Source organism: Saccopteryx leptura, chromosome 3 (genome assembly GCF_036850995.1).
Source record: "Saccopteryx leptura isolate mSacLep1 chromosome 3, mSacLep1_pri_phased_curated, whole genome shotgun sequence".
Lineage (NCBI taxonomy): Eukaryota > Metazoa > Chordata > Mammalia > Chiroptera > Emballonuridae > Saccopteryx > Saccopteryx leptura.
Genome location: NC_089505.1, coordinates 65,781,339 through 65,806,383, shown reverse-complemented (window position 1 = coordinate 65,806,383; position 25,045 = coordinate 65,781,339). Strand labels below are relative to the sequence as shown.

The window sequence follows — 25,045 nt, the reverse complement described above, 5'->3', positions numbered from 1 at the left end:
CTTCTGTTTCATCCAGCCTGATTTTAATTTCTTCTAGTGTAGTCTTCATTTCTGATATTGTTTGTCGTTTCTGTCTGGTTCTTCTTTATGATTTCCGTGTCCTTTTTGTTGCTTACAATTTCTTTATTGAGGTGTTCATTAACTCCATCCATTGTAACTTTGAGATCCTTGAGCATCCTAACAATCATTATTTTATACTCTGCATTCAGTAATTTGGTTACTTCTGATTCATCTAGGACTTTTTCTGAGGATTTATCTTGTTGAGCCTATGACTTATGCTTCTCTGCCTTCCCATTATGTGTGACTTGTAGGCTTCTTCCAGTTGTGGTCTCCATACCTAGTAGAGCCACTTTAAAGTCTTGATTTGTTTGTTTCCTTCTCAGTTTTCTTAACTTGGTGGTAATCTTGTTTACTGATCTCAGCAGGGGGCTTATTTGAAAGTGTATCCAGGAATGCTGTGGGCGTAACCTCTGAGACTCTGCCAGATGCTCTCCAGGGGGTGGGTTGCTTTCTCAGCTTCAGTAGGGGGAGGTGTATCTCAGATCTTCATGCAGACCTGAGTTACTGCCCCTCCTCCCCACTTCCTGTTTTCAGCTATGTCTTTTTGCACTGATTGGAGCTGGAGAGCTTTCTGGAGGTGGGTCACCCGGACCCACTTTAGGCTTGTGCTGTGTGGAGGGGTCAACCCTTCCCCCAGCTATGGCCACCTCCACACTGGATGAATCAGCTTCTCAGTTCATCCCATGCATTCTTCTGCCAATCACTGTCTGTCTCTTTCTCCCCCCTTTCCTTTTGAAAGATAAGCCAGTCCTCTTAGCCCTCCTCATTCCCAGGTCCCCAGGCAAGTGGCTGTGAGTGATATTTTCTGCTCTTTTCCTTTTAATGAGAGCCCTTCCCCTTCGCTCCTGGAATCAGGGGAGCCCCTGCCACACCTCCGCATTCCCTACCAGGCTCAGTGTGGCTCCTTTTTTGCTCCTTGGTTTTTTTTTTGTTGTTTTTTTTCATTTTTCTGAAGCTGGAAACAGGGAGAGACAGTCTGACAGACTCCCGCATGCGCCCGACCGGGATCCACCCGGCACGCCCCCCATGGGGCGATGCTCTGCCCACCAGGGAGCGATGTTCTGCCCATCCTGGGGGTCGCCATGTTGCGACCAGAGCCACTCTAGCGCCTGAGGCAGAGGCCACAGAGCCATCCTCAGCGCCCGGGCCATCTTTGCTCCAATGGAGCCTTGGCTGCGGGAGGGGAAGAGAGAGACAGAGAGGAAAGCGCGGCGGAGGGGTGGAGAAGCAAATGGGCGCTTCTCCTGTGTGCCCTGGCCAGGAATCGAACCCGGGTCCTCTGCACGCTAGGCCGACGCTCTACCGCTGAGCCAACCAGCCAGGGCTGCTCCTTGGTTTTTGAGACCTGTTCTTTCAGTCCAAAGTTGGTTTTTCATGCTGATTGTTCCTAAATTAATTTGTAATCCAGTTTGGTGGTGTGAGCTGGGAGTCTGTGCATCTGCTTGCTCTGCTGCCATCTTAGTCTGCCCTCTTTTTAAAAAAAATTAATTTTTTTTAGATTTTATTTATTCATTTTAGAGAGAAAGAGAAGTGAGGAAGAAGCAGGAAGCATCAACTCCCATATGTGCCTTGACTGGGCAAGCCCAGGGTTTCAAACTGGCGACCTCAGCATTCCAGCTCGATGCTTTTTTCCACTACACCACCACAGGCCAGGCCCCCTTGAAACTCTTATTCCAATATCCAGATCTCAGCTTGCTGCTAAGAATATAATATATCCCCTTTGACAAAAGGGATACACGGTTGAAGAATAACAGCTTTGGTGCTTGTGTCATTTATTAGCTTAGAACTACTGTGATCATTTAAGTAAAGGAACCATCATTTAAGTAAAGGAACATTTACTTAAATGTGACCCTTTAAGTAAATTCAGCAAAATCATTTAAGTAAAGCATCTTGCTGAATTTCAGGAAATGAGGTGATAGACACTGGTGGAATGGGGAGAAGCGCCGACCTCAGCCACCCGCATCACCAGCACTAAGGTAGCTTTGACCCACGTTGTCCTTCCTGCTTTTCTGGACTGCACGCAGGAAGCCAGAGGGCGTTGGTGAGGAAGGGAGGAGGTCTATGGATATGGATGCTTCTGTTGGGAAAATGAATGTCCTGAGTGTTCTCAAACACAGAACACATTTGGATTGTTCTCTTTAAGAATGAAGCTTGGTACTTTGGAATCTGAGCCTTGTGCCCTAACCAGATGTGGTGAATCAGGGCTGACACCGCGCATGCTCAGAAAGCCCATTTGTGAGGGCTGGACATTTGCCATCTCCAAACAAGACAGAGAACAAAATCCCCCTAACCCCCCCCCCCTTCCAATTTTTAAATAGAGGAAGTTGAAATGACCTGGAGCACATAGCACTCCTCTTCCGTCCCCCCAGCATTAACTCACTACCTGGATGCTCATTGTGGCTTCTTTCTGAGGTCAACGAGTATCCTGGCTCTACCACCTACTCATTGTGTGCCTTGGGCCAGTTAGTCACCTCTCTGCACTTCAGTTTCCTCATCCATACAAATGGGCACAGTAGCAATCCTTGTCTTTCAATGCACAAGTGGGTATAAAGGGCTTTAGAACAGTGCATGGTGCTTTTGTATCATTATTACTGGAAGGCCCTGTTAGGTACTGGGGACACAGCAACCAAGGTAGGCATGGTCCCTGTCCTCACAGAACAAACAGGGGAGACACATGATGCGTGTCTTAATGACAGTTAAAGCCAGAATCAGAGCACCTTTCACCATCTCTGTCCCTACTACTTGTGTCACCTCTGAGATGTTCAACTGTAGTGAAACACTTCCAGGCAACAGTCAGTATCAGATGACAAGGTCACTGGGGGGAGGTCGGTGGGGAGCAAACCACTCACACGGTCTCAAAGCATCACCTCGCAGACTACTGGTTGCGTAGGAGAGAAGAGCCCCTTATACCAGCAGAGACCTGACAGTCGCCACCTGCAGTGGCTTAAAATCAGTCCACAATCTTTTGGCCTTTCTTCCCAATGCCCAATGCCTTTTGGAAAGGACCGCAGCAGCTGGGGTGGGGTCAGACTGGATGGGGAGGAGCGGGAGGAGAGGGCAGGAGAAGCAAGAATAAAAAAGAGAAGAAAAGAAAGGAGAGAGAAGATAACCTCAATCCTGAGAGAAGGTGTGGAACCCAAGGGTTTCTGTGTCCTCACTGAAAGGAAAGAAGACCCCAGTCGCATAGCTCAGTTGGTTAGAGTGTCGTTCAGATGCAGCAAGTTTGCAGATTCGATGCCTGGTTGGGCATATACAAGAGGCAACCAATGAGTGCAAAACTGCTGGATGTTTCTTTCTGTCTCCCTCCCTTCCCCTCTCTCTAAAATCAATTTAAAAGGTGGAGGGAGAAGCTAAGGAGGATTAGCTGTGGGGATGGGCAGCAGGGGGCTTCCTATTGTAGCAGGGATTAAGGGGGACAGAGACGCCCAGACAAGTTGGTGAAGGAAGCAGGATCTTAATAGCCGGGGGAGCAGCGTGACCCTAAAAGAGGCAATAAACCACCAGCTCCTCGAGGTTAGATTTCTTACATTTTATATGCCTTTTACAGAATACATGTGTTCTATGAAGAGTCTCTTCACTATCTGATGGCTTTGGTTTGCCCAGGGAAGTACTGTTTGGGACTTGGACCTCAGCTGGAGGGCAGGTGGGCTGTGAGTTGGGAGGCCTGGAAGGAAACAGTCTTCTCTCCATTAGCAAAAAAGCAGCACCCCAGAGACACAGAGAGAATGCTCTGTGCCCTTTTGAGGCCTGTGATTTCTGATTCAGGTAAAACCCGTCAGGCTGGCTGGGTGCTTTCCTCCTGCTGTGTTTAGCTGGTATGGAGAAGGTAGGCAGCTGGAATTTGTCCAGGTGTGTGCTCCGAAGGATGAGAGGGTCGAGGGTACTTGAAGGAAGTGATTCAAAAAACTGAATCACAAGAAGTAGAGCCGAGCACGGCAAAATAGCAAAGGCAAGGCAGTGGAGAGGAGAAACCGGTGGCCAGTGTGGACCCCCTCACTCCTAGGGAGCATCTCCCCCCCCCCCGAGGTCCACTGAGGCTTCCCTTTGCAGGGTTTCCCTCCCACTTCTCTGGTTCCTCTTTTTCTGTGTCCTCACTGATCGACTTCTCAATGTCTGCACTTTCCAGAGTGTAAATGTGCCCCCCAGGCCCACTCACTTCTCCTTTGCTGCTTGGTCTTCCTAAGCATTCTCGCCCCTTCCACGGTTTGGTAACTTCAGCTGACCTTAATTCCAGCGTGAGAAGCGCTGTTGAAGAGATCGGGTGCTCTGCCTGTGCGTGGAGTGCCTGGTGATGCAGTCAGGGCTCTTGAAAGTCTTCCCCTTTTCTCTTTGTGACTTCCCAGATGGGTCACTGGCCCCAATCTGTGGGGCAGCAACCAAGGTTCACCTGATGCCATGCAGTGTGTGGGTGGGGGCCAGGTTCAAACCCTGATCTTTGAATCCTTATTCGCCCAATTACTCGGTTGGTCTCTCTGTGCCTTGATTTCCACATCTGGAACATAGGTGTAATACCACTATCTGCCCCATAGGGTGCTTGTCAGGATTCAATGAGTTCATATATGTAAAGGGCTTCAAACAGCACCTGTCACAGAGTTTGGTAACTTCATATACATGCTGCATGAATGACTTTAATTATAGAATTATAATTGTAGAACATAATCTGTAGACAATTTAAATTTAATTACAATTTAAGTTTCTTAATACATTTAAATATAAAAAATACATTTAAATATAAGTGTTAAATTTTAAGTTTAATCCAGTCAATACATTTTAATTTAATTTTTAAAGTTTTTATTTAAAGAATTTATTGGGGTGACATTAATAAAATTATATAGGTTTCAGGTGTACAATTCTATAGTACATCACCTGTATACTGTACTATGTGTTTACCACCCCAAGTTAAGTCTCCTTCCATCACCTCGATCCCTCCTTTACTCTCTTTCTACCTCCCTAGACCTTCCTTTCCTTTTATAATCCCCACACTGTTGTCTGTGCCTATGAGGTTTTTTCTTTGCTTAATCCCTTCACCCTTTTCACCCAGCCCCCCAACTCCCATCCCCTCTGACAGCTGTCAGTCTGTTCAGACCCATGAGTCTGTTTCTATTTTATGTTTTAGTTTATTTTGTTCATTATAGTCCATATACAAGACATACGGTACTTGTCTTTCCCTGGCTTATTTCATTTAACATGATAATCTCTAGGTTCATCTACGCTGTTGCAAAAAGTAAGATTTCCTTCTTTTTTACAGCCAAGTAAACATACTACAGCTTTTTCATCCACTCATCTACTGGTGGGCACTTGGGCTGCTGCTTTTTTATTTTTTATTTTATTTATTTATTTTTTTTTTGTATTTTTCTGAAGTAAGAAGCGGGGAGGCAGAGAGACAGACTCCTGCATGCGCCCAACTGGGATCCATCCAGCATGTCCACCAGGGAGCGATGCTCTGTTGCAACCGGAGTCATTCTAGTGCCTGAGTTGAGGCCATGGAGCCATCCTCATCACCTGGGCCAACTTTGCTCCAATGAAGCCTTGGCTGCAGGAGGGGAAGAGAGAGATAGAGAGAAAGGAGAGGGGGAAGGGTGGAGAAGCAGATGGGCACTTCTCCTGTGTGCCCTGGCCGGAATCAAACCCAGGACTTCCACACACTGAGCCGACACTGAGCCAACCGGCCAGAGCCTTGGGCTGCTTCTAAATCTTGACTATTGTAAATAATGCTGCAATGAATATGGGGGTACATATATTCTTTTGAATTAGTTATTTTAATTTCTTTGGATATAGCCCCAGAAAAGGAATTGCTGGATTATAAGGCAGTTACATTTTAAAGATTTTTTTTCATTTTTAATTTTTTGAGATAACTCCATACTGCTTTCCACAGTGGCTGCACCAGTCTGCATTCCCACCAACAGTGCACATAGGTTCACTTTCCTCCACATCCTTGCCAACTCTTGTTTGTTGATTTGTGAACGATAGCCATTTCAACAGGTGTGAAATGATATCTTCTTGTGGTTTTAACTTGCATTTCTCTGATGATTAGTGATGTTGAGCATTTTTTTCATATGTTTATTGGCCATCTGTGTGTCTTCTCTGGAGAAGTGTCTATTCAGGTCTTAAATTTTAATCATACATTTAAATTAATACACTTGAATTTTTGACTGATTTTAGAATCTTTACTTTATTGATTTTAGAGTGAAGAAGGGAGTGGGCAGGAGAGAGACAGTAACATCTGTTCCTGTATGTGCCCTGACCAGGGATCGAACCAGCAACCTCTGTGCTTCAGAACGATGCTTCAACCAACTAAGCTATTTGGCCAGGGCTAATGACTAAGTTTTAAAGTGATTTTAATTAGTAAGTTTTCTTTTAATTAAGAAATTTTCTAAAAATTTTTTTTTTCTTTTTTTTACAGAGACAGAGAGTCAGAGAGAGGGATAGACAGGGACAGACAGACAGGAACGGAGAGATGAGAAGCATCAATCATTAGTTTTTCGTTGCGCATTGCAACACCTTAGTTGTTCGTTGATTGCTTTCTCATATGTGCCTTGACCACGGGCCTTCAGCAGACTGAGTAACCCCTTGCTCGAGCCAATGACCTTGGGTCCAAGCTGTTGAGCTTTTGCTCAAACCAGATGAGCCCACGCTCAAGCTGGCCACTTTGGGGTCTCGAATCTGGGTCTTCAGCATCCCAGTCTGACTCTCTATCCACTGCGCCACCGCCTGGTCAGGCTAATTAAGAAATTTTAATGCATCCTGACCGGATAGCTTTGTTGGTTAGAGCATCGCCCTGATACACAAAAGGTTTGATCTCCAGTCAGTGCACATATAGGAACAGACTGAAGTTTCTGTCTCTGTCTCTGTCTCTCCCTTCCTTGCTCTCTAAAATCAATAATTTTTTTATTTAAAAATTTTATTTATTGACTTGAGAGAAAGAGAGAGAGAGAGAGAGAGAGAGAGAGAAGATGAATCTGTTTTGGTATGTGCCCTGACTGAGGATCAAACTGGACAATGCTCTAACCAACCAAACTATCTGGCCAGGGAAATAAGTAAATTTTTTTAAAAAGAAGTTTTTGCCTGACCAGCGGTGGCACAGTGGATAAAGCATCAACCTGGGACTCTGATGTTCCAGGTTCAAAACCCCACCGTCTCCGAGCTTGACTGCAGGCTCATCCAGCTTGAGCATGGGATCAACATGATCCCATGGTCACTGGTTTGAGCCCAAAAGTACTGGCTTGAGCCCAACGTCACTGGCTTGAGCAAGGGGTCACTGGCTCAGCTGGAGCTCCACCCCCCATCAAGGCACATATGAGAAGCAATCAATGAACAACTAAAGTGCCGCAATTATGAATTGATACTTCTCATCTCTTTCTTCCTCTCTCTCTCTCTCTCTCTCACACACACAAAAAAGTTTGAATTCAAAAGAGAAATTTTAATGCAATTTCAATTGTTTTAATTTAATAAACTTTTGCCTTGGCCGGATACTCAGCTCATTGGAACATCGTCCCAATATGTTTATGGGTTTGATTCCTGGTCAGGGAATATGCAGGACTCAAGCAACGAATGCATGAATGGGTGGAAAAACAAACTTATGTTTCTTTCTCTCTTTCCCATCCTCTCCCTCTAATAAAATCAGTTAATTAAAAAAATTAATCAAGTTTTTATTTTAATTTAGTTAATATATTTATATTTTGAAATTTTGAAGAAAATTAAAACCCTTAATGATAATGCTGAAGTTTTCCTTGATCTCCCATGTCAGCCCTCTCTCTCTGGGGGTCTGCAGTTCCCAGGCTCACTTTCCCTTTTTGTTTGTTTGTTTAAGTGAGAGGAAGGGAGATAGACTCCCGTATGTGCCCTGGGATCCACCAGGCAACCCCCTTCTGGGGCTGATGCTTAAATCAACCAAGCCATCCTCAGTGCCCAGGGCTGACACTCAAACCAATCAAGCCACTGGCTGTGAGAAAGGAAGAAAGAGAGAAGGGGAAGAGGGAAGGGGAGAGAAGCAGATGGTCCTTCTCCCATGTGCCCTGACCAGGAATCAAACCCAGGGCGTCCATATGCTGGGCAGACACTCTATCCACTGAGCCAACCTGCCAGGGCTCACTTTCCCTTTCATACCCTTTGCTCAGGAAGAACCTCCACACACTCCCGTGAGACTTTTTAGCAAAGTGTCTGGCACATGATAAACAACTAATCAGCTCTTTGACTGCCTGAATCCATAATCCACTTAACCTTTAAAGCGCAGATTGGAGCTGAAATTTTTTATATCTACTCCAGTCCTCAGAACCTCCTTCTTCCTCCTACAGTCCATGGAAGCTCAGCTCCTTGGTAATTAGCCAAAATGCTGTTGCTGGTGTGTTTTGACTATTTGGGGCTTTGACTGTTTTTTGACTGTTTCTGACTGTTTGTGTGATTTCACAATCTTGACTTTCTCTGTGCCAGACCCTGCCAGGTTACTGGAGATCAAAGATGAGACAAAGTGTCTTACCTGATTTTATGGTTAAATACTAAGGGACTAAGGAGTCTTAATCTATTCATTCAATCCACAAATATTTACTGAACCTACTGAACCTGTGGTGGTAAAAAGGACGGCTTATTCCTAGCTGTGTAGCCCTGAGAAATTTACTTAACCTGTCAGTTTCCTCATTTAGAGAATGGTTACAATCATATTATTTCTATCTCATCAGAATGTTGTGAGAAGTGAGTTAATACAGGTAGAGCTCCATAAATGTTTTCTGTTTATATTATAGATTATAATTAGGGTGTCTGACAGTCATGGTTTGCCTGGAATTGAGTTTTTAGGGATACAGGGCCTTTGATGCTAAAATCAGGAAAGTTCTGGGAAACTTGGAATGGGTTGGTCATTCGGATATAAGTATATGTTATTAATAGTATCAATTATTATTATTATAATAAATGATGATGTCTTCCTGATGGGGGACAGACTGTTGAATGAGGCCAGACCACATTTCAATGAAGCACATAGTCTGTTTGTTACCCAAAAAATTACCAAAAAAACACCCCATACCAAAATTAGAATTATGAACTATGTTTTATAATGTATGAAATTCTTAGAAAGATTACTCTAAATATAAATACATACCTTAAGAGATAGAATGCTGTAATTTTCACACAGTGTCCCAAAGAGAGTTTTGCGTATAACAGACAGTCGCAGGCACCTGCCGAATGACTTGCAAGACAACAAGGCACAAACAGAACAGAGCTGTGGGAGCACTTGGCAGTACTCTGCCGGAGCCGCTGCTCGCCTCCTTTTCCCCTCCATGATCGGCACCAGTTACTGTTTGTTCACTGAGCCAAAGACATGGTGTCCACTTCTGTGAGCCTGTCATTTTTTTTTGTTTGTTTTGCATTTTTTCGAAGCTGGAAACGGGGAGGCAGTCAGACAGACTCCCGCACGCGCCCGACAGGGATCCACCCGGCACGCCCACCAGGGGGCGATGCTCTGCCCATCGGGGCGTCACTCTGTCACCACCAGAGCCACTCTAGCTCCTGGGGCAGAGGCCAAGGAGCCATCCCCAGCGCCCGGGCCATTTTTTGCTCCAATGGAGCCTTGGCTGTGGGAGGGGAAGAGAGAGACAGAGAGGAAGGAGAGGGGGAGAGGTGGGGAAGCAGATGGGCGCTTCTCCTGTGTGCCCTGGCCGGGAATCGAACCTGGGACTCCTGCACGCCAGGCCGACACTCTACCACTGAGCCAACCGGCCAGGGCCTGAGCCTGTCATTTTAATGGCTAAATAGTAGTAAGCAGATCTTTCTTTTTTCCTTTCTATTTTCTTCTTTCTTTTCCTTCCTTTTTTCCTTCCTTCTCTTCCTTCCTTCCTTCCTTCCTTCCTTCCTTCCTTCCTTCCTTCCTTCCTGCCTGCCTGCCTTCCTTCCTGCCTTCCTTCCTTTCTTCCTTCTCTGGCTTTCTTCTTCATGTCAGGGTTATTCAAATCCCAATTTCACCCAGAAACATCTTGCCAATGTTTCTGGATATTGTATTTCAGGGTAGGGGAGAACCAGTAATTTTTATCATGCAGTCACCCTGCTGGTTCATTTCACAAAGGTGAATGTGTGCTGGGTTCTGAGTGCACTGCTGAGCTGGTGGAGGGACTGTCTCCCTTCTCTTGAAAGAGTCTAACTAAGCACCCCAAAACTTTAGTAGATTAGTAGCACAAAAATGTGTAGTGATTCTCTCTCTCTTTTTTCTTTCTATTTTTAGAGAGAGACAGGGAGAGAGATGAGAAGCATCAACTTGTAGTTGTGGCACTTTAGTTGTTTACTGATTGCTTCTCATGGGGGGGGGGCTGGGCTCCAGTGCAGCCAGTGACCCCTTGGGTTCAAGCCAGTGACCTTGGGCTGAAGTCAGTGATCTCTGGACTTTGAACCTGGTACTCAGTGTCCCTGGTCAACACTCTATCCACTGTGCCACCACTGGTCAGGCAGTAGTGATTCTTGAAGTGTGGTCTCCAGTCCAGTAGCAGCCGCATAAGCAGGGAACTCCGGCATCAGTCCCCAGGTAGTTCTGATGCAGGCTCAGTTTTGAGAACCCAGTGTGCTAGAGAAAGTCAAAGGACCTTCCTCTAAAAGAGATGCATTTTTATTTTATTATTATTTTTTTTAGCAAGAAAGACAGGGACACAGAGAGAGAAAGACAGAGAGAGGGACAGATAGGGACAGACAGGCAGGAAGGGAGAGAGATGAGAAGCATCAATTCTTTGTTGCAGCACCTCAGTTGTTCATTGATTGCTTTCTCAAATGTGCCTTGACCAGAGGGCTATAGCAGACCAAGTGACCCCTTGCTCAAGCCAGTGACCTTGGGCTTCAAGCCAGCGACCTTTGGGCTCAAGCCAGCGACCATGGGGTCACATCTATGATCCCATGCTCAAGCCAGCTACCCCACACTCATGCTAGCAACCTCGGGATTTCGAACCTGGGTCCTCTCTGTCCCAGTCTGACACTCTATCCACTGCACCACCATCTGGTCAGGCAAGAGATGCATTTTTAAATTAAAATTTTATTGAAGTAAAATTCACAGAACATAAAGTTAACCATTTTAAAGTATACAATTCAGCCCTGGCGGGGTAGCTCAGTTGGTTAGAGCATTGTTCCGATACTTCAAGATTGCGGACTTGGTCCCCATTCAGGGCACACACAAGAATCAACCAATGAATGAATAAATTAGTGAAACAACAAATCAGTGTTTCTCTTTCTCTCTCTCTCCTAAAATTAATAAATAAAAGTTAAAAAATAAAGTATACAATTCAGTAGCATTTGGTACATTCACAATGTCATGCAACTATTACTTCTGTCTAGTTCCAGAACATTTTCATCACCCAAAAGGAAACCCATGGTCATTAAAGAGTCCCTCCCCACTGCTTGACCCCACCCCCAGGCAGCCACTAAGATGCTTTCTGTCTCTGTGGATTTGCCTATCCTAGATATTTCATGTAAATGGAATCATATGGTATGTGGCCTTGCACGTATCTTGCTAATTTCATTTACTATAATGTTTTCAAGGTTCATTTGTAGATCAGTGCTTCATTCCTTTTTATGACTGAGTAATGTTCCATTGCATGGATAGAGCACACTTTGTTTACCCTTTCATCTGTCGATGGATATTTAGGTTGTTTCCACCTTCTGGGTGCTATGATTTAGTGCTGACTAGAGGTTAAGGTGCTGCTATCTGGAAGGATTGCCTTGATGGGACGTGCCCTTCTGCACACAAAGCTTACCCACAAGTCTCCACTTCAAAATAGGGGCAAAAGGGAAAACAATATGGGCCAAAGGTCTTTTGCACAGATGCCAGTGTCTCCTCCAGACAAGACTGCCATTCTGAGGCAGGTTCCAGTGGCCTTCCTCCCTCCCCCCTCCACTTGTTTCCACCTGTAGGTGTCATCAGGGGCTGAGTGTCTGGCCTTTGCGAGAGTAAGTCTACTCTGGGCTCTTAGTAATCACTTACCCAACCAATAGGTAAAGCAAGGGCATGGATTCTTCTCGAAGATTTGCCAGCATTTTTTTTTACGTCACTTAAAAAATTATTTATTGATTTTAGAGAGAGATAAAGGGAGAGAGAGAAACATCTATCTGCTTTTTTTTTTTTTTTTTTTTTTAACAGAGGCAGAGATAGACAGGGACAGACAGACAGGAACGGAGAGAGATGAGAAGCATCAATCATCAGTTTCTCGTTGCGCGTTGCGACTTCTTAGTTGTTCATTGATTGCTTTCTCACATGTGCCTTGACCGCGGGCCTTCAGCAGACCGAGTAACCCCTTGCTGGAGCCAGCGACCTTGGGTCCAAGCTGGTGAGCTCTTTGCTTAAGCCAGATGAGCCCGCGCTCAAGCTGGCGACCTCGGGGTCTCGAACCTGGGTCCTTCCGCATCCCAGTCCGACGCTCTATCCACTGCGCCACCACCTGGTCAGGCTCTATCTGCTTTTGATATGCCCTGACCAGGGATTGAGCCAGCAACCTTTTTGCGTGATGCTGTAACCAACTGAGCCATCCAGCCAGGGCATTGCCAGCTTTTACACCAGGCTCCTTGAATTTTATTTTTCATCTCTCCAGTATAAATTCTGAGCAGGAAATAGACAAACACTCAATATTTCTTAATGTCTGTTAAATAAATGTAAGAATCCTCGTTAATTCACTCCTAGAGGTTCAGTCCCATCTTGATCAGTGGACTGACTTGTTTAGGACCACCTCCTTCCTGAGTCTTGGTCCTTTCATAGAAAAGCTTATCACTGGGTCAGACGGAAAGCAGACAGTGTTTGCTTAAGGGAAGATGGAATGGCTCCTTCTCGAATCATCTCCGTGGTTAAGCCCTACCTCCTGTAAGTAGATTCTCAATGGCCTTATTTTCGTGTCTGCTCAACTCAGGTATGGCACATAGGGAGAGCCCCGGTACTTATAAATAGTTGCTAAGTAACAGGAAAAAAGAAATAGTTTTAAAACTGTCCCCAGGGTTTACTGGCCGGATAGGTTTGTTGGTCAGAGCACTGTTCTAGTGTGTGGAGGTTGCTGGTTCAATTCCCGGTCAGAGCACATACGGGACCAGATCAGAGTTTCTGTCTGTCTCGCTCTCTCCCTTTCTCTCTCTCTAAAAATCAATAAATAAATTTTAAAAAATACACACCACTGTTCCCAGGGTTTAAATCCTGCCTCTCTAATTTTATCACCATCTCTCTGTAACTAATATCCCCAGGAGGCTTTTAAGGTTTGAGAGGGGATGAAAGGACCTACTTGAATTGTTTCAGAAGCCCAAATCTTGCTTCATCAGCTGCACTTTTCTCTTTAAATAAATAAATAAATAAAATTAGCCCTGGCCAGCTAGCTCAGCAGCCTGGCATGTGGATGTCCCAGGTTTGATTCCCGGCCAGGGAGCACAGGAGAAGCGCCCATCTGCTTTTCTACCCCTCCCCCTCTCCTTCCTCTCTGTCTCTCTCTTCCCCTCCCACAGCCAAGGCTCCATTGGAGCAAAGTTGGCCCGGGCGCTGAGGATGGCTCCGTGGCCTCTGCTTCAGGCGCTAGAACGACTCTGGTTGCAACAGAGCAATGCCCCAGATGGGCGGAGCATCGCCCCCTGGTGGGCATGCCGGTGGATCCCGGCTGGGCGCATGTGGGAGTCTGTCTCTCTGCCTCCCTGCTTCTTGTAAGGTATTTTCCCCACCGAGGAAGAAAGAAGGGCATATTTACCAAGTGTAGAATAGCAAAAGCTTTATTTAGTGGAGCGCTTCTCGAATGCGGTTCTTTGGTCCGTGAGACGGGGGCCACAGAAGTTGTGCCACCTCCCCTGCCCAGGGGTAATTTATAGTCGGTAGGGTGGTCAGGTTGATATGATGTGGCAAAATTTCATTGGCTGACAGACAGTTGTTCTTTTTCAAAGAGCTCCTAGGAAGTTTCTTTTGGCGAGCATGGGGGTGGGCTGTTTCAGCCAAAGTTCCCGGTCCTGGTTCCTCATGTGACCTTCACCCATTGCCAACTGACCTTACATTTCGATCTTTTATGTTAGATAGGGGCGCCGCTATTCATCTGGCTACTTCCTGCTGGTTAGGGGCACTGTGGGGAAGGGAGGTCAGAAGGTGGTGGCTCTGAGGGGAGTTGCGTATATGAGTGTAGGAGCAGCTGGTTGACCGTGACTCGAGAAACCTTGTGGATGTGGTCCAGTAAAAATTTTTAAAAGAGGAGCAAATATGAGTAATATGTTGATAATTAGAAGAGGACTTAGGATAGGGGCAATTCAGGTGAGGATGGGTGGCTGCCATCAGGAGTTAAGCGGATTGTAGGAGGACAGATTCTTGCTCAGTTTCTTTTGCAGATGGTTGAGGACATTTGATGTTTTCAATGAGAATGGAGGCAATGGTGTCTGCTGTCTCTTGAGAGGTGAGAAAGGCTTCTATCCATCCTGAAAAGGTATCAACAAAAGTTAAGAGATAACGGAGTTTTTTGTGAGGGGGCATATGAGTGAAGTCAATCTGCCAGTTCTGGCCTGGCACGTGCCCCCTCAGTTGATGAGTGGGGAAGCGGGGGCGGAGTTCCCCTTGTGTAGAGGCTTTGGAACAGATAGTGCATGCTGCGTGTACCTTTTCAATAGTTGGCTGGAAGCCTGGGAAGAAAAAGAGTGCTTGTAAGAATCGATAGAGAGCTTTTGGCCCTATGTGTAAGGAACAGTGGATATCAGAAAGGAGAGTTTCAGCCTGTCCTTTTGGTAAGGCAATTCTATCTCCGAGAAATATCCATCCTGGGTTGCACACATCCCTACCCTTTCTGAGGAGGGCCTGTTCTTCCTCAAGAGTGTAGGAAGTTTCAAGGAGGTGGAGAGAAACATGAGAGGAGTGGGGGAGGCTCCCAGGGTGAGGGTTTGAGCCGCCACGTCGACCCGAGCATTTCTCAAGGCCATCAGGTCTTGAGAGGTTTGATGGCCCCTACAATGTACCACAGCCACCTCAGTGGGAAGCTATAATGCCTGCAAAAGCTTAGAAATGAGGGTAGCATTGATTATGGGGAAGTCCTTGGTAGTGAGGAAGCCTCTTTCCTTCCAGAGGGCAGAGTGGCTGTGGGTGATAACAAAAGCATATTTAGAGTCAGTATATATGGTTACACATTTTCCCTGGGCCAGAGTGAGTGCCTGCGTGAGGGCACTTAGCTCTGCTTTCTGGGAGGTGGTACCCTCTGGCAGCTGTTGGGCTTCTAGGGAGGAGGTGGTGACCATCACATCCAAAGTACATGTCAGGGGTGGCGTGTGAAGGGGAAAAGAAGGGGTCCCATGAACTCCTATAACCAAGACCTGTGAGGGAACTAGAGGTCCAGAGTGTGATGGCAAAACAGAGAAGGTAGCCCCCGTGTCCACAAGAAATGAGATGGACTTACCCGCTACCTGCAGTATTATTACCCTGGGCTTGGCAAGGGTGATGGGGGTCTTTGAGTCCAGGCCACGTCAGTCATCCATGAGACCGAGAAGTTCAAGCAATGGGCCCGCCTGGCTGGCTTGGCCTCCCATTTGGTGGCTTGTCCTCCTCTTAGAGGTGCCAAGGAAGAGCCTGTTGCCCAAAGGGGGCAATTGCTCCACCAGTGACTGGGTTGCTTGCAGTCAGGGCAGGGTTTAGTGGGTGGCCTCAGACAGGGGTACTGCTGGGCCCAGTGACCCTCCCTGCGGTCTGGACTTGGGTTGGGCACCTCCTATGCCTTGCCCCTGTTGCTCTGCCGGCCTCAGGGCTGCCACAAGAGTCTGGGTTTAGAGAGTTGCCTTCTGCTGCAAGCGGGCCTGGCAAGAAGCCTTGGCCTTTTTCTACTAGCCGTGACCATTAAAAACTTTAAATGCCATGTTCACAGGTCTCAGATAGGGGTTTGGGGGTTGAGAATAAGAGGGCGGGGCTCCTGGGGAGCCTGGCACCCAGATCCAGCCAGAAACGCTGGAGCAAGAGGCAGGACAGGGCCAGGCCTTCCTGCAAGAAGTTTGGGGTTGGGCCGTGGGGTCAGGAGCCCTGCAAACCTGCGTGAGGAACAATGGCCGGTGGAGGAGGGCCTGACCGGGAAGGGGCTTAAGAACACAGCGGAGAAGGGAGGGGCTCCTGGCCGGCAGGGGAGGGGGCTTCCTGGAGGGAAGAGAACCAAGTGGAAGAGGTCCGCAGAGGGACCAGAGAGAGGTCCCAAGAGAGGGACGCCCCCTGGGGGTCAGGCAGGAGGGGGAGATAGTTGGGGGTAGGCGAAGAAGGAAAGATCAGGAGCAGAGGGTTTAGCTGAGGTTTCTCTGGCCAAAAAGGGCCTGTGCCATGTAGCAGGTGGCACAGAGATAAGGACAGGAGCGCAAATACTAGAAGCCCTGAATGTAAGGAATCTCCAACTATTTCCCAGTTCTTTGGCAATAGTTAAACTGGTGAGGGTGTTAAAATCAAAAGTCCCTTCAGGAGGCCACCTGGTTCGATTATCCAGTGGGTATAGTGGCCCGGCCACATCAGAGAAGAAAGAAGATCAGTTTCTTCTTCTTTAGGGAGGGAGAGATTCTGGATAAGGCACTCCAGGAGTGTTTTTGAGTCAGGTTTAGATTCCTGTGCCTCTATGGCTGCCCTCAGCCCTCGGAGTGATCAAAGATGAGAACTGGTGTCCTGCAACTCAAGCTCTGGCCACTGGACGGTTAGGTAGAGTGGGAGTGTCCAGGATGTCTCCACGGGCACACATGCACTTGGAACAAATAAGAGGACCCTGACGCAGCTGTGATTATAGACAGAGAGTCTCAGTGGAAAGAACTGAGGGAAGGCTGGCGGCAGGGGACTTACCGTACCATGTGCCCAAGTGGGTGGGAGGTTGGAGGTCCCGGTTCTTTCTTGGAGGGGAAGGGGAGAGGAGCGGCCCCAGCAGGCTTTTAGCTCCTCCCAGGTTTTGGCACCAAATGTAAGATATTTTCCCTGCCAAGGGAGAAAGAAGGGCATATTTACCAAGTATGGAATAGCAAAAGCTTTATTTAGTAGAGTGCTTCCTGGACGAGGTTCTCTGGTCCGCGAGATGGGGGCCAGAGAAGTTGCACCGCCTCCCCCGCCCCAGAGGTAATTTATAGCGTTGGTAGGGTGGTTGGGTTGATATGATGTGGCGAAATTTCATTGGCTGACAGACAGTCGTTCTTTTTCAAAGGGCTCCAGGGAAGTTTCTTTTGGCAGGTATGGGTGTGGGCAATTCTAGTCATATTTCCCAGGCCTGATTCCTCACGTGACCTACTCCCATTGCCAACTGACCTCACACTTCTCACTTCAGAAAAATACAAAAAAAAAAATTTAAAGAAGGCTCTGGCTGGGTATCTCATTGGTTAGAGCATTATCTTGATATGCCAAGGTTGCAAGCTCCATCCCCCATCTGAGCATTTATAGGAATCAACCAAATGAATGCATAAATAAGTGGAACAACAAATTGATGTCTTTCTCTCTCCCTTCCTCTCACTCTCTAAAATCAAACAATAAAAAATTAAACTAAGTATAGAGCAGAAATTTAAAATCAAATATATACTGCTCATAAAAATTAGGGAATATTTTATTGCTTCATATTTTTGAAATATCCCCTAATGTTTGTGACAGTTATATATGACATAAAAACAAAAGGTACCTGTGGTCCCAACACCCAATTTAAGGAAAACAAATTTGTTTCCTCTGAAGTTCAACTGTGGGCACTTCTCCACCTCATTTCCTCCCCTCACCCCTCCAAGCTAACTACTTTGCTAAATATTGCGTTTATAAAACTAAAAAATAACTTTAAAAATGACTCTACCATATATGTGTCCCTAAACTGTATATTGTTTAGTTTTGCCTGCGTTTTGAACATGTTTTCTTGTAATTGAAACTGTTTCTGCTGTAAATTTTATCCCATTGAATATGCATTCCACAATTGATCCAGCCTTCTACAGATGAATATTTTTCCCCCTAAACCTTTGCTTTTGGAATAATTTTATTTTTATTTTATTTTAGAGAGAGAGAGAGAGAGGAAAGGAGAGAGAGAAAAATTGATTCGTTGTTCCATTTATTTATTCATTCATTGGTTGTTTCTTGTATGTGCCCTGATTAGGGATAAACCTTCAACCTTGGCATATAGGGAGATGCTCTAACTGAGCCCCTGGCCTGGGCTCATTTTGGAATAATTTTAGAGTTACAGCAAAGTTGGAAAGATCTACACCTCCATAGACCCCTCATCCAGTTTTCTCTGATGTCAACATCTTATTATCACAGTATATTTATTAACTATAAAATCAACACTGAAGTTCCTATTACTATTAGAATTCTAGTCTTTGTTGACATTCCACTAGTTTTTCCACTAATGTCCTTACTCTGTTCCAGGATCATCCAATCCAAGATCTAGGGTCCAATCCAGGTTTTTTTTGTGGGGTTCTGGCGATTACAAACATTGTGGCTAGTGATTATTCTTGTTCTTATCTCCTCTAGTGCATATGAGCAAGAGTTTCTCTAGAGTCAATTACATTTTTCATTTTATTCAAGAGGTTAAATTTGTTCTCCAACATGACACTACCAATTTTATGCATTACCAATATTATATGCATTCCCCTTGACCCACTTGATAGAAAAATTTAGAAATTTGTCACCTTGCTCTGGTAGCTCAGTGGATAAAACATTGACCAGGCACACCAGAGGTTGTGGGTTTGACCCCTGGTCAGGGCATATATGAGAAGCAATCAGTGAGTACACAACTCAGTGGGACAGCTAAGTGAAATGAGTTGATGCTTCTCTCACAATCAACAGCAAAAAAATTTTAAAACATCTTGCCAAACTGGCCCTGTCCAGGCAACTCAGTTGTTCAGTGTCATCCCTTTATACCAAGGTTTCAGGTTCAATCCCCAGTCAAGGCACATACAAGAATCAACCAAGGAATGCATAAATAAATGGAGCAAAAACCAATGTTTCTCTTTTCCTTCCTCTCTCTAAAATCAATAAAAAAATTTTAAGGTATAAACAAATAAAAATTTGCCAAATTGATAGGCGTGACATGATATCTGCAGTTTTAATTTTCATTCCCCTTGTTATTGTGGTTAGGCTTCTTTTCATGTTTCCTCTTCTATGAAGTGTCTCTTTATATCGATTATTCTTTTTCTAATTGGGTTGTCACAATTTGTAGACTTTTAGAATACTTTCTGAATGCTAATTCTTTGTGTTATGTAAGCTTCTTCTGTCTCTATCAAGTGTTTAGTGTTTGGCAAAGGGTAGAAAGATGCTGACATTTTTTTTCAGGAGTGTATGTCCTGTTCTTCAACCTCTCATCTATCCATTGGCCAGGTCCTCCATTTCCTCCCCCAAGGGTATATAGATCACACTGCTGAAACTCAGTATTTTTTAATGTTTACTAAATAAATGAAAAACTCCTCCTAAATTGAAGGCAGGTATTTATAATTCTTGCTTGGCATAACCTGTATGATCTGCCCCTAGTTTACTTCTTTCCTCATGTGGTTCTAGCCACACTGATATTTGCTCTTCGAGTGGGCCCATACACCTTCCTGCCTCAGGGCCTTTGCACTTGCTCTTACCCCAGGTATTTTTGTAGGTCCCTTCCTCATTTCCTTCAGGTCTCTGCCCAGTATAACTTCCTCACTAGAGAGGCCTTTACTGACCTGTATTAAAAAATAGCATCCTCTAACATGATCCTCTTCCCTTTATTTTTCATTAAAGTATAATCAGGTTGCATTATAAATATATTTGCTTATCTAGGGGTATGCTGTTCAGTTCTCAAGCCACTAGCTACATGTGGCCATGGAGCCCTTGAAATGTGGCATGTAAAATATATATCATATTTTGAAGAGTCCAAAAAAGAGTAAAATATCTCATTAAAAATTTTTGTTACATGTTTAAATTAACACTTGGGGTTAAATAAAGTATAATTAAAGTTAATTTATCCTGGGTTTTTAAACCTTTTTCAAAAAAATGGCTACTAGGAAATGTAAAATTACAGGGCTGGCATTTGGGGCGTGTGTATTTCTGTCGGACAATACTGCTCTAGAGGAGAGCTAGCTGGGACGTCCATCCGACTCGGACGCTGCTGTATCTCAGAACAGAAACTCAGTAGTATTTCCTCAATGAAGGAATCCAAAAGTAGAATGCTGGGCTTTGCCTCTCCTCTGTCTACCTCAAGGATCAATTTGAGGGGGGGAAAAAAAGAAAACTTTATCGAGGTGTAATTTACATGAAAGTCGCCCTTTTTAAAGGTACAATCCAACGACTTTTAGTTGTGCAACCATCACCATAACCTATTTTGAGAGTATTTCCATCGCCCCAATCAGATCCCCTTCTGCCAGTTTCCAGTCGACCCCCGTTTCTCCCCCAGATAACCCACTCATGAGTTTTCTGTCGCCACTGATTTTCAGTGCTCAGTCTCTAAGGAATGAACTCCCCGTCTAAGTCGTTCCCGGGTGCAAACCCCTCCATCGGCCCGCACCTCGGCCGTCGCTCGGCCCGATTTCCACCCTTCGCTCAGCCCAGAACCGGACCCACAGGAGGCTCAGTTTTTGCAGAAACAAAGGCGCAGCCGTTCGAGTTCCGTTCGTGGTTCTCCAGCCCCACGTCTCCCCATCCGCTGATGGGCAGAGAATGGCTCCCGGTTCGGAACACGCGGGGCTGCCTGGTTGGGCCCCCCAACCCTGCGAGGGCGGCCTCGGCTCTCACCCTCCCACCGCGGAGCCCGCGGCTCTGAGCGGCCAGCAGACGCTGGAGTTCCCTGCGCTGCAATCTAATGTCGCCCATAATGAACAATGGCCAGGGCCGCAGGGCCGCCGGCTCCTGGGTGGGACGTGAGGAGCCGCCTTTCTCTAGCTGCCCACCTCCCAAAAGAGCGGCCAACCGCCTTCTCTCCCGCCCGCCATGGTCACCTGACCGCGCCAGGCCACGCCCCTCAGTGACGCCCGGGAGCCCGAGACTGCACAGCCGAGCGGCACGCGCTGGCAGCCCGTGCGGCGCGAGGCGGGCGCGAGGCTCGCGCTTGGCCGCTCCCGGCGGCGCTAGGCAGCCTGAGGCCACGCACGCGCGCTCGCGCCGCTGGTGAGCGGGGCGCTCCGGGGGGCGAGCGGGCTGCGCGTGCGTGCCCCGCTGGCGGGCAGCGCGTGGAAGGCTGGAGGCCGCTGGGAGGCCCGCAGGCGCGAGGCCCGGCGCGCGAACCCCCGGGGGCGGGTAAAACCCGGTTGCTGCTGCCCCTACCCCTTCCCCATCCTCCTTACCTCCCCTTCCCTGCCCCTTCCTCATTTCTAACCCCTCCCCGCTTTTAAAATCTAATTCGTCTTTATATTTCTTTTTGGGAGGGCCCATCTCCCTTTCGAAGGGCGCAGCAGGCGCGGCGGGCGCCCCTTACTCCGCGTCACGCACGCAACTTCTGCACCCCAACAGCTTGGCGCCCCTCTGCACCCCCGCAACCCCTTTCGATTTGGAGAAGGCCTTCCTCAGGGGCGCCTGGACCGCTGCACCCCCTTTTACCTACCCCGCCCCCTCCGGGCCCCAACTGCTCCCTCGCAGCTCCCCAGCTCGCGCCGCGAGCCCTACCCGACCTCCGCACTTTCTGCAGCTCGGCCTTGCATTCGCTCTCCGCTTCCAGCCCCTTCTGCTAGAAGGCCTCTCGCCTCCGAAATAGGCCCACCTTGGGGAACTCAGATTTGTTTCTTTCTAGGATCTTCCAGCAAAAACAAGTAATCTCGCCTATCTTCCTTGGTTAGTCCCCTCTCCCTCCTTTTAGGAACTTCCTCTAGCAAAAAAATTCTTTTTTCTTTCTCAGATTTTTCCTCCAGTCAGGATCACTTTCAGCAAAAATCCTTTCTTTCCATCAAGGGTCCCCTTTTGGAATATCTTTTCACTGATAACAAGCCAAGTCAATCCTTCCATTTTCTCTAGTATTTATTTTTCCAACCCTCTTCCTCAACTGGCCAACAAAAGGCTCTTTCGTCACCAGCTTCACCCCACTCAGGCTTCTCCCAGCAAACTCTTCCGTTCTCTTGGTTGGGGGGTTGCAAGTGAAAATAAGGAAAGAAAGGAAAAATAACTTTCCCTTAATAACAAAACTTATTTTTTCCACCTGGATCACTCCCCCCCCCCCCTTGTTAAATACTGCTTTCTTCTTTCTAACCAAAATTGACCATTTCCCCTAATTTCACACCTGCGTCTTTGCTTCTTTGGGGATACACGATCTGACTGCCCCTTCCTATCCACCCCACCACCTGCTTCCAGGGTGAAAGAAATTGGCTGAGTGACCTATATTTACCACCCAGCGTTCGGGGGAGGAGATATCCAATGATCTGACTGTCACCTGAACTCCCCTCCCTGTGGGGTCTAACCTGGTCCCTGCTGTCCCTGGAGATTCGCTTCTCTCTCTTGGTGAGTTTCCTCCCTTTGCACTTATCCAGAGACACCTACTCTGTCAGATGGATTCCTTTCTTTCTCAGAAGGATTTCTAATCCATCCAAGAGTCTCTATCCCAATGGAGAGAACATTACAAGTTGCTGCTTTGGGAAGTCACATAAGGAAAAGGGTCATTTATTGTGCATGTTGACTGTCTGGAAGAATGTAGACATTTATTAGGTTGCTGTATCATTGTTTATTGCAAAACAATTTAGATACATACAGGGAATAGGCAGCTCAAGATCCCAAGTGTGTCGAACCAAACATTGTGTACCCACTCTAAGTGATGTTAGCCAGTGGAAATGGACACGTGGAAATGCCCGACAGTGCTGCTAGAACTTAATTCGGGGGGTGGGGGAGAACTGAACACTGTCTTTATGTAAAACCTTTTCATGTTTTTTTTCCCCTCTCTTTAAAAGTTTTAAAACCTTTTGATCTTTAAATGCTGACAACAAACTTCATGAGTATTTAGAGATAGTGTAAGGCCCTTACAAAGCCTGCTGGCCACCAGTTCGGAATTTTTTGGTTTAGGGTTTCTTTATACACAGATATACACCTGCTTGTGTACATGCAGGACTTTTCTTTTTTGATTTTGAGAGGATGTTTATGAAAGCTGGGGACGTGTAACAAGGAAGGGACTAGGATGAAAGAAGGAACAGGAGAGAAAGTAAGCAAGGTGGCTTTGGTTCTCTAAGTCAGTGGTCCCCAACCATTTTTGGGCCATGGACCAGTTTAATGTCAGAAAATATTTTCACGGACCGGCCTTTAGGGTGGGATGGATAAATGTATCACGTGACCAAGACAAGTGTCAAGAGTGAGTCTTGCCTGACCTGTGGTGGCGCAGTAGGATAAAGCGTCGACCTGGGACGCTGAGGTTGCCTGTTCGATACCCTGGGCTTGCCTGGTCAAGGCACATATGGGAGTTGATGCTTCCTGCTCCTCCCCTTTCTCTCTCTCTCTCTCTCTCTCTCTCTCTCTCTCTCCTCTCTGAAAATGGAATAAATAAAATCTTTAAAAAAATAAAAATAAAAAAGAGTGAGTCTTAGACTGATGTAAAAGAGGGAATCTGGTCATTTTTAAAAAATAAAACATCGTTCAGACTTAAATATAAATAAAACGGAAATAATGTAATTATTTATTCTTTTTCTGTGGACCGGTACCAAATGGCCCACGGACCGGTACCGGTCCGCGGCCCGGGGTTTGGGGACCGCTGCTCTAAGTGTTATAGGAAAGAAGTGAGCCTGGGCCTGGTGCTCTGGCTCACAGAGATGTCAGAAAAAGGAGCCTTGGCCTGACCTGTGGTGGCGCAGTGGATAAAGCACTGTCCTGGAATGTTGAGGTCATGAGTTTGAAAGCCTGGGCTTTCCTGGTCGAGGCACATACTAGAAGCAACTACTATGAGTTGATGCTTCCCACTCCTCTCCCCATTTCTCTCTCTCTAAGATCAATAAATAAAAATTTTAAAAAAGGAAGAAAAAGGAGCCTTGGAGATGGGTTCAGGGGGTTAGACCAGGACGAACTGCTGCTGCCTGCTGTTCCCCTGGTTGCAGGTCTCATGGGCACCCACAGAATTTAGGAGATGCTCACCTGTGGGGAAAGAGAGAGGGAAGGCAAAGGTGCGGCATGTCCCTGGGAGGCAGAGCCCATCAGAACTTTTTCTCTTTAGAATAGCAGTTCTCAAACTTTGGCCTTAGGACCCCTTTACACTTAAAAATCACTGATGGCCCCAGAGAGTTTTTGTGCATGAGAACTATATCTGCTGATATTTGTTGCATTAGAAGTTTAATAAACTTTAATGCTTGACTAGGTGGTGGTACAGTGGATAGAGTGCCGGACTGGGACACAGAGGACCAGGTTCAAAACCCTGAGGTGACTGACTTGAGCGCAGGCTCATCCGGCTTGAGCACAGGCTCAGCAGCTTGAGCACAGGGTCGCTGGCTTGAGCATGGGATCATACACATGACACCATGGTCACTAGCTTGAGCAAGGGGTCACTCACTCTGCTGCATTCCCCCCCCCCCCATCAAGGAACATATGAGAAAGCAATCAATGAACAACTAAGGAGCTACAATGAAGAATTGATGCTTCTCATCTCCCTTCCTGTCTGTCTATCCCTCTCTCTGTCTCTCTCTCTTTCTCTCTCTGTTTCTGTTGAAAAACAAAAAAGTTTAATAAATTTTAAAATATTTATTAATTTTATTTTTTAATTTTTAAAATTTTCCCATTGATTTGAAAGTCAGAGAGAGGAAGGGAAGAGGAGGGGGAAGGGAGAGAAAGAGGAGAGTAAAGGGAAAGAGAAGGGGGTGGGGAAGGGAGGGGGGAGAGAGTGAGAAAGAGAAGCATCAACTCATTGTTCCCCTTAGATAGTCCACTATTTGTACACTCACTGATTGCCTCTTGTACATGTCCTGACCAGGGATCGAACCCTCAACCTTGGTATGCTGGGACAATGCTTTATCCACTGAGCTACTGGGCCAGGGTATTTATTAATTTACTTAAAAATAACAATAAGTCCATTATAGAGTAACAAAATTAGTATTTTTATTAAAAATATTTTTTAGGAAACAAAAATGTTTAGTGAAGATAAAAGAACAAAGTAATAAAAAAAACAAAAATAATTTTTGTGACAATAGTGGC

At 46.3% G+C, this 25,045-nt stretch overlaps 1 protein-coding gene across 2 annotated transcripts in view; it reads left to right on the top strand.

The window, feature by feature from the left end:
- The first annotated feature begins 20,947 nt into the window (after positions 1 to 20,947).
- ZNF541 (zinc finger protein 541) overlaps positions 20,948 to 25,045 on the top strand; it is a 57,636-nt gene continuing 53,538 nt past the window's right edge. Inside the window, exon 1 of one of the 2 annotated variants that reach the window (XM_066371887.1) lies at positions 20,948 to 21,064. The gene's annotated coding sequence lies outside the window, so the exon portion shown is untranslated. The remainder of the gene's footprint in view (positions 21,065 to 25,045) is intronic. The other variant, XM_066371888.1, reaches the window with a different exon arrangement.